The following is a 10,631-nucleotide window of genomic DNA, read 5'->3' on the forward strand; positions in this document are numbered from 1 at the left end:
CCCTAGTGGTGAAAGAGTCCTGAAATTTACAATTTATGTCCCCTTGTCCCAAAGATACTTTTAAATAAGAGTTGGAATAGTGGTTATCAAGAAGAAGTTAAAAATGTTAACGCACGCCACGGACGACACACGATGACGGACGGACCACCAATATTGAGGCATGCATTTTGTTTTCACAACAGGTATTGGCTTTTAGTGAAAATAAATTCTTTTCTGGATCGAATACCTTAATATCCCCAAAAACTTAGCATGCACAGCAGTTTGATATTTGGAGAACTGTTGAGTGTTGAAACGCGCACAGCATAAATTTTGCAATATTGTTTACATGTCATGAAATACATAATGATTATAAGCACTTCCGAGTGTACGTAGACTTCTTTAAAAAAATATTTTGCGTTACTCTCAGTAACACGGAGCAAGTTTACAAAACGTTTGCCCATCTGATTAATGTTCCAGCAGTCAGTAATTACATACTTGTTTACATTTAATCATTATGTTCCAAAGACATTCTCGTATACAAAGAAATGATCCCAATATTGACCGTAACTTTAAACTACATATATAAATAGCAGAGGCGGCATACAGTGGTTAACGAGATGAAATAAACAAGAGGTTCATGGGCCACAACGCTCACCTGAGTCCACATAGTTAGAACTGCTGTTCATCAGATTTTTTACCCTCTTAATTCGTATTGTGTCCCAAACCTACCCCATAGGGCATTGATCATCGATTTGAAGAATATGGAATATCACTAATCCTGGCCCATCTGCTCTTGAGAGTAAGATTTTTTTTAAAAAAAAGATTTATTCTGATGGAAAACTTTAATTGATCCCATTTACCCCCCCCCCCTCCCCCACTCCTCCCCGATAAAAATAAAATTGAATCTCAGTCTAATTAAAATCACCCCCCCCCCTACGGCATAACAAATGTAAAAAGTAGGGGATGATTTTGATTAGACTGCTTAATTAAATGCTAACATTCTGATTAAAATCAAACTTTTTTTTTTTTAAATTTAGATTGCGTAACGGGAATTCAAGTTTATTCAAACAAAGGATAACGACCCTTTTCAAGATGAGATTATTAATTGCAAAATACGATTTCCCATTACCAATTTATACTTTGTGTTAAGTTTTCTTAAATTTGGCTTAATGGTTCTGGAGAAGATCCCCCCCCCCGCCTTATTTTCGTAGTAGAAGTTTGAAAACTCCCTGTGAACCCCCGTAGTGATCCGGGGACCGCTCAAGGAAATTTTAATTTAAACAACACACACACACACACACACACACACACATATATATATATATAGCACGGAAATAGCAATGAACTCTTAAGGTTGATCGATCCTCATGTGATGTCATAGGTGTTTACAAAATTTTATTTAATTAAATTTTGCGCATGATTGAAATATATCTTTCAGATAAAGTTTATTCACTGAATATAATAAAAAAATCGGTAAACTTTTAATACTGAAAAAGTGTTTATTTTCCATAGATAATCAATTATTTATAATTTTAAAAATGTTGTCAAGGGCAATAACTCCTATGCTGGAATTTCCTCTACTGCATATCTATGACACAATGATTTCCCTAATATCCACAATTAATTTTATATATCTATCAGTTATCAGATTTCTTAAACTATTGACATTTAAAATTTGTCATTTCAACAAGTTTTTTATTAATTTTCATCATTCTTTTTAACGAAAATGTGTGATTTTTTATGTTGATGTATACTTCTGTTTTTCTATGTCTGACATCTTTAAAAGGGTGGCAACATACACATTTTCACAGAAATAGCAATGAACTCTTAAATAAACATAACTGCCCTAAGTGAAGATATATTTAATATAAAGCACAGAAAATTTCACTTCATTTGGATACCCATTTCCGCCCCTACCCGGGGTTGAACTCAGGACCTGCGGAACCAGCACTAGACCGCTCGACCATCTAGGCAAGTCAGAAAACTTGCTTTCGATGACGAGGGAATTCTCGCCACGCTGTCACACGCTACTACACGGTCATATATATAAATGTTAGTAGTTCTGGTGCAGTGGCTCTCGGGGAGACTTTGAAGACCCAATTAAAAAAAAAAAAATCCCCTATTATCTCCGTTTGGAAAAGGGTCTAACACCTTTCTTTGTACAAACTCGCCAAAGAATAATTTGTGCCAAGTTAAGTTAAAATTGGCTTGGCGATTTTGGAGAAAACAGAGTTTTCATTTTCACTATATAGTTTGTTACATGTACTTTCTCCACATAAAAAGGGATGTGGTCCTAATTTATTTGAAGACATTTAAAACACCTTTTGTGTCAAGTTTGGTCATGTATTATTGACCCAGTGGTTCTTTAAAAAAATATTTCCTTTATATTCCTACGTAAAATTTTGCATGGGTTCTAGGGAAGATTTTTAAAGACAACCTCTCAATGTTCTGTTCCTCCTAAAATCACCCACCCACCCTTTTTCAAGAGAGCTTGACCCTTAAGCTTCATGTACATGCAAAATCGAATCCCCTTTACCAAAGGATACTTTATTTCAAGTTTGATTGAATTTAGCTCAGTAATAAGAAAAAAATGGATACATTTCAATCAGAATTGTAAATGTGAATTGCTCGATTTTGTAGGGTGGGAACACAATAGGAAATCAGAGTTTTACATGGGAATAAGATAAACAGGAATGAAATTAATTATAAAACAAATTCTTTTCAAAAGTAGTGCAAGATCACACTTAAAATCATATATCAAAATGCAAACATTCCTAAATTGTGGGGATTCATTTTTTTTATGCCCTGGGAGCATATTGTATGCCATATTTGGTGAAACTATAACCTTGCTTATAAGTTTTGAATGATGCTAGGGCTTTCGTACATGTGCATTTCTTGTGACAAATCTGTTAAACGCATGACGTTGACCTTGGAGTTTGACCTACTTCAAAGAAAACCAAACCCAGACAATATCTCCTCCTGAACCCCCCCCCCCTTTTAGCTCACCTGAACCGAAGGTTCAAGTGAGCTTTTCTGATCACATTTTGTCCGGCGTCCGTCTGTCTGTCTGTCCGTAAACTTTTCACATTTTCATCTTCTTCTCATGAACCACTGGGCCAATTTCAACCAAACATGGCCAAAAGCATCCTTGGGTGAAGGGCTTTTAAGTTTGTTTGAAAATGAAGGGCCATGTCCCTTTCAAAGGGGAGATAATCACAAAAATGCAAAAATAGGGTGGGGTCATTTAAAAATCTTCTTCTCAAGAACCACTGGGCCAGAAGAGCTGAAATTTACCTGAAAGCTTCCTGACATATTGCAGATTTAAGTTTGTTCAAATCATGACCCCCGGTGGTAGGATGGGGCCACAAGGGGGGATGAAAGTTTTACATACAAATATATAGGGAAAAACTTTAAAAATCTTCTTCTCAAGAACCACTAAGCCAGAAAAGCTGAGATTTACATGAAAGCTTCCTGACATAATGAAGATTCAAGTTTGTTCAAATCATGGCCCCCGGGGATAAGATGGGGCCCAAGGGGGGATCAAAGTCTTACACACAAATATATAGGGAAAAACTTTAAAAATCTTCTTCTCAAGAACCACTAAGCCAGAAAAGCTGAGATTTACATGAAAGCTTCCTTATATAATGCAGATTCAAGTTTGTTCAAATCATGGGCCCCGGGGGTTGGATGGGGCCACAATAGGGGATCAAAGTTTTACATACAAATATATAGGAAAAATCTTCTTCTCAAGAACCACTGAGTCAGAAAAGCTGATTTTTACATGAAAACTTTCTGACATAGTGCAGATTCAAGTTTGTTCAAATCATGGCCCCCGGGGGTAGGATGGGGCCCCAAGGGGGGATGAAAGTTTTACATATAAATATATAGGGAAAAACTTTAAAAATCTTCTCAAGAACCACTAAGCAAGAAAAGCTGAGATTTACATGAAAGCTTCCTGACATAATGCAGATTCAAGTTTGTTCAAATCATGGGCTCCGGGGGTTTGATGGGGCCACAATAGGGGATCAAAGTTTTACATACAAATATATAGGAAAAATCTTCTTCTCAAGAACCACTGAGCCAGAAAAGCTGATTTTTACACTAAAACTTTCTGACATAGTGCAGATTCAAGTTTGTTCAAATCATGGTCCCCGGGGGTAGGATAGGGCCACAAGGGGGGATGAAAGTTTTACATACAAATATATAGTTAAAATCTTTTTCTCAATAACCACTGAGTCAGAAAAGCTGATATTTACAAGAAAACTTTCTGACATAGTGCAGATTCAAGTTTGTTCAAATCATGACCCCCGGGGGGTAGGATGGGGCCACAAGTGGGGGGGGGGGGGTCAAAGTTTTACATACAAATATAGGAAAAAGCTTTAAAAATCTTCTTCTCAAGAACCATTGGGCCAAAGAAGTTGACATTTACATGAAAGCTTTCTGACATAGTGTAGATTCAAGTTTGCAAAGGGTAGTTTGGGCCATAATAGGGACTAAGGTTTTAAATGCAAATATATATGGAAAGTCTTCAGATATGGACCAAGGTGACTCAGGTGAGCGATGTGGCCCATGGGCCTCTTGTTTTATTTTGTTGAAAAACGATGTTATATGCCAGGTACCTAAAATGCAACTGTCTCCTTGCTGATCTTGAGATCGAAAGTCTATTTGTAAAGGATACATATTTTGATTCAGTCGATTTACAGACAGACTGTCAGACAAAAGCGAGTACGTGAGGTGGTAAACACCACACCAACTTAGAAAATTCTTGAATCCACCGAACTGCTGAACACGCCCAGACACACGTTCTGCTTTGTTTCTCTTTCATATCCATTTGAGCTACGGGTGAATATTACAATGGTTTGTATGGATATTTAAGTTCAGGGGAGCTCATGTTATCATATATGACTTATGGGTGTTGACGCAATTTTTAAAAATCACGATGTACATGTCTTGATTATTTTACGACTCATTTTATGTGCAAATTATTTGCACAATGTTTAGCGCATGCGCAATGGTGTAGAACGTTTGTTTGCAGGTGAGTGATCAAGTTTCGTCGATTTTTTGCACATTGACAATCTAGTTTTATTCCCACCAATTTAAGATATATATAACTTAAAACACAGTTGGACGGATCTGTCATATAAGATCTTTCATCAGGCTCTAAATTTGTTCAAGAAATTGACGTATCAGCTGATGATTTGTCATATACATGTAGGCTAAGTATTAAAGTGTGATACTACCAGTGCTAGAGTAGATCATGTATTTACGTAATAATACTCTACGAATGGATATTTTTGTTTTGGTTCTGAAGAGGTAACACTAAGTTTTAACAAAGTTTATGTTATATACTTTAGAATTTATTGGGGATAGTGACATTGGTAATTATAGATCCATGGAGCGTAAGATATCTTGATACCAATGATTTTGATAAAGATTAAGTTAGTTATATTGAAAAGGAAATGCTTAGAGTTGGACGATTTGAAAGTGAAAGTGAGAAACCCAATTTCAAGAAATGGAAAGTTGACGAAGGTGAATGATAAAGAATATTGTTAGGTACATCTGAGAAATTGTTGTAAAAGGCATTTTAGCCATTGATTAAAAGCTGAGACTTGTGAAATGGAAGACCTGTAGAAATCATTCATTGATCATTACTTCACAGCTAATTAATTGATCAAATCCATTGAATAAATTTTCAAAAATTATAAACTGGTCATTTTTTTTTTTATGACCAAGATATGTATTAATACAGGTACACAACCTCTTTCAGCTGTTTATTAGAAATGTATTACAATAAATCTTGTTACTGGAAATGTATATTTTGTCACCAGTGAAGTGTTGCTCTTTTAAATTATTTATAGATATTGACACTGTATGCTCTAACACTAATATTTCATTGTATTTAAGTACTTATCATGTTCTTTTAATCTTTGAGATAACCAACTTTAGGGCTATAAGAGGACCAGATAATTTATGGGATTTTTTCTCATTATGAATACAGATATTGCTCTGAATTATAATCATCACTATTCGACAGGCACACGATGTACCATTTCGGTACTCTTGTTGGTTCTGAAACATATGGGTAGGGGGTATACATCAAAATCAGCTTAAGACAAACTAATGAAAAATTGTATTTCCCTTTTATGTCAATACTTGTATTTCATGTTGGTGTAGTTAATAAATCATGACCTTAAATGTTACCGGTAATCTAAACGTATTATGTACTGGAGCTCAGATGCACAAAACATGCTTCAAGGAGGTGTCCCATTCTAGCTTTGATTTTCTCTTATTTGAGCTAAATCTGCACTACCCAAACCCCATCAGAGTAGCATGTATGAGGGAATTTAGACATTGCACTTTCAAGAACTCTGTATTTTATAAAAAGTTACCCTTACGGGGCCATTCACCTTCCCTCTCAGCTACAAACTTTTTGCAGAACCATGCAGTTTTTCATCTGAATTTCTTCTTTTCGTATTTGCACCCATCTGTATGCTAGGAATCATGGTGACATCTACATGTTGCATATCAATTATTTATTAAGCACTCAGCTACACTTGACATGTATCCTAAAAAATTTTACACATGTGACAATGAAGTATTTCCATTTTTAGCTTAAGTGAGCTTTTCTAATCGCCTTTTGTGGGTCCGATGATCTGTCTGTAAAGTTTTCACATTTACATCTTCTTCTCCAGAACCACTGGGCCAATTTCAATCAAACTTGGTAAAAAATTGGGTGGGGTCATTTAAAAATGTTCCCAAGTACCACTAGGTTAGAAAAGTTAAAATTAATATGAAATATTCTTGACATAGTGCAGATTCAAGTTCTTTTTAATCATGCTGGAGGGGGGGGGGGGGTTGGGGGGTTAAAGTTTTACATGCGAATATATGGGAAAAAATCTCTTTAAAGATCTTCTCAAATTTGAAAAACCACTGGGTCAGAAAAGTAAAAATTTACATGAAAGCTTCCTGAATTAGAGTAGATTAAAGTTTGTTCAAATCATGGTCCCTGGGGCAGGGTGGAGCCACAGTAAGGGAACAAAGTTTTAAGAAATATCTCTTGAACTATTTAAGCTAGCTAGGGATTTCATATTTTGTAAATACATTCTTTGTGGCAAGAACTTTCACGTGATGTGATTTCGTGTGTGTGTTTTTCAATAACTGGCTCTGAAAGTTTGACATACTTTTAAGAAAAATCTGACCTATTCAATATATATCCTGAACTAATTAAGGTAGATCTTTCATACCATGTATATAAATTTCTTTTGGCACGACCATTCATTTCATATCACGTCCTTTGACATTGTGACCTTGAACTTAGAGTTTGACCTACTTTTAAGAAAATATAACCAAGTATATCTAGAACTATTTTAGACAGGGCATTCATATCTAGAACTATTTTAGACAGGGCATTCATATCTTTATGACAAGACCTTGTAATGCAATGATGTTTGATCTTTTGACCTTGGAGTTTGACCTACTTTGAATAAACTCTGACATATTCAAGATTATATCTCCTGAACTATTTAAGACAAAGCTTTAATGTTTTGTATATAGATTTCTTGTGACAAGGTCTTTCATATCATACCATGATCTTGACCTTGGTCTTATACAGAACATCAAGATCATGTTAGTCATATTGGTGTTGAGGCAACTCTGTGTTGTGTGAATTCATTTTCAGTTATGTTGTGATCCTGTTGGGCAAGGTTAGGGCCACAATTTGGGGTCAAAATGTTCATGGGAATAAAGATTGACCCCAAAAAAAAAATCTTAAAAAATCACAAACGCTGAACAACAGAAGATCCAAGATGACTCAGGTGAGTGATGTGGCTCATGGGCGTCTGTTTTTTAAGAAATTTGACTGGGCAAGCATTCTCAGGTAGTGTAGATATCAATGTACATTTCAATGTATTGAAGTGACTTTGATGGTAAGGGTTGGACAATATTGTAGCCAATTTGTGGAAGAGGTTGGGCCACAGTAGGGGAACAAATGTTGAAGGTAACTCCATACTTGCATTATGATCTGATAATAGTTTGTGTATTTAGTTCTATTTATTAGAGTCACAACTGATAAATTATCAAATGAAATATATAACCTATTAGGTCATCACACTTTTTAAGATGCGAGACATGCATACACAAAATCATATTACAATGTCAGAAAATTGCAATTTTTCTTCAAGCGTTAACAAAATCTCACAAATTTTTTAACTGATTAAACGATAAAATAGTATTCATAATAATTTCATAAAACTGTTTCTTTACAAAACTATTCAAAATTTCTGTAAAAATAAGGAGAATCTGTTGCATAATGAATTTGATCACTTAGTCTAAATATAATCAGATATTATATGACCGAGTGTCTGGCATATCAAAATTTAATACCTCAATAATTTTTAAAATCCCAATGACAATGAAGAGTTTATAATGAAAAGAACTACAAAGGATTTTCACCTATAAACATGGTAAATATATAATCATTCATTGTACCACAGGGGCTTCTTATCCATTTTGTTCTCAATCTATATATAATTTATATATAACATATAGATAGAGAACAAAATGGATAAGAAGCCCCTGTGACTGTACACTATTGAAAACATTTCATAAACACCAAACAAACAACAAAACTATTTGCCATATTGTAAATTAAACTGTTATAACTGAGAAACCAAAAGCATTTTAAACCAAAAATTATCAGTTTCAAAGTCAGAAGTTTTTGTGACTTTCTATAGGATTTTTTAAAGTTTAGATGAACCTAATTCTGCCCATATATATATTTGCACTTTGTTTTCAATGCAAATTACTGTCGGATTCCCCTCACCTTGTACCGTTAACCAAGAATTGGTTTTCCTCCATCTGCGTAAAACTAGTGCATGTGTGACGGAAGTCTGTAAATAAATGTATGACTCCCAATCTTGCAAATACAATGTACTTTCAAATAGTTAGCGAGAAAATGCTGCAGGAGCGACCTCTCAATGAAAACTTAGTAAGTTAACAGAGGAAATCTATATCGTTTGTCCAGTACCATTTTCTGTGCCATATCCGTAGCAACAATCAATCGTTTACGATTGATAATATAAGTTTTTTATGTGCTTTCGACCGCAACCTAACTGTTTATTTAAGGAAGACGTATAACAATTACTCCTATACAGTTGTTTTGAGTTACCTCTACGCATTACTTTAGGAGTGTAAAGTGTATTTACAATTTGCGAATGCGTAATTGTACGCCTGATTTTAAACTTTAATGCATATTTGGTAAAATTTAATGAGTATTTACGCTGATACGCACCTTATCTGGAGCTCTGGTTGGTTTTACCTAAAGGTTTGATAATTATATTCATGTACAAAATTACAATATTCTTATCATCTTCTGATTAAAACAAGTAAAGTTCTATTAGACGGACTAATATTGACAGAATTTTAAGAATGTGTAGAATGTATGATTTGAATAATTTTAATGGTATTGGTGATGAATTTCGTTATCTTGTGGAATGTAAAGATATTTCAAATGACAGAATATTTTTTTATGCATATTGAGATTTTATAAGAAACTCAGCATGATTAAGTTTAATGAGCTAATGAATACTTGTTGGCAAACGATGTAGAAATATGAAAATCATGATAAGAATTTATATGAAAAATTCTGCAAATTTCCAAAGCTATGTGCTCTTCCTGAACTTTTTACAACTGATTCGATATACATGTACAATCAACATGGCTGTCTATCTCGGTTTTTGTTCCTGGAGAGTGACAGTTCTGCACCTATAATTGCTACTTGGTATTGTGTTAAACTTGCAGTAAATTAAGTAAAGTTTCTGATTAAGCTGGCAATGTTGCTGGTCATGTTGATGACATGGACAGTGTAAAATAGAACCATTGGATTTTGTACAGCATTACTATTAAAAACACCCTTTTTAATGTAAATTTAAAAATATCAGTTATCAGGAATTTGAATATAGCTGTCTTTAGGATCTTAATATATAATAATGGTAGATTTAATTGTTTAGGCTGAACTCGATACAGAAAAAAATTATTGGAGTCTTGAAAAAGGGAAAGCACAACCACTAGCAAATCTTGTTGCTTGAATTATTTGTAAAAGGCTTCGATATATATATATATATACATAAGAATGCCCTACTGTTAGCCATTGTGATGTTAAAAAAAAAAAAAATCAATGAATATTCAATTTTGTAATGCAATTTTTATTATGTGATGATGGTGGAATGCTTTTGATTCATTGTTGCAAAATAAAGAAATTCTTTTACAGTCTATGTATGCGTGTCATGGTGTGCAAAGTTAATAGCATTTCATTATCCATACTAATGCAATTAGCATTGGAAGATAAACATCTCCCATACTGCTGTCAATTCTAATTTAATTTTTTTTTTTGATTTACAATACCCAGCATTGGTTAAATCTCAGGTTTACACATATCTTTGGAAGTTGATGTTTAAAGGTGAAGAATTGATTATGTACAGAATAATTGATCCTCTCTGAATGGTCCAAAAGTTTTGGATAATAACACAGCAGACATGGTATGTGCTACAGTGAAAGCTATGGAGAGCGTAACATAATTTCTATCAGAATGTAAATCCATTACAAAATCATAGAATAGTACTGACACTTGTTGTTTAACAGGTATGCATTTACAC

General features: G+C 34.2%; 1 protein-coding gene across 4 annotated transcripts in view; it reads left to right on the forward strand.

Annotated features, from left to right (window-relative positions):
- The first annotated feature begins 4,958 nt into the window (after positions 1-4,958).
- LOC125680323 (ceramide phosphoethanolamine synthase-like) overlaps positions 4,959-10,631 on the forward strand; it is a 19,256-nt gene continuing 13,583 nt past the window's right edge. Inside the window, exon 1 of one of the 4 annotated variants that reach the window (XM_048919803.2) lies at positions 4,959-5,014. The gene's annotated coding sequence lies outside the window, so the exon portion shown is untranslated. Of the gene's footprint in view, positions 5,533-10,631 lie in introns of all 4 variants that reach the window. The other 3 variants (XM_056153935.1, XM_048919802.2, XM_048919804.2) reach the window with 3 other exon arrangements.

This window comes from Ostrea edulis, chromosome 2 (genome assembly GCF_947568905.1).
Source record: "Ostrea edulis chromosome 2, xbOstEdul1.1, whole genome shotgun sequence".
NCBI classification, from domain to species: Eukaryota; Metazoa; Mollusca; class Bivalvia; order Ostreida; family Ostreidae; genus Ostrea; species Ostrea edulis.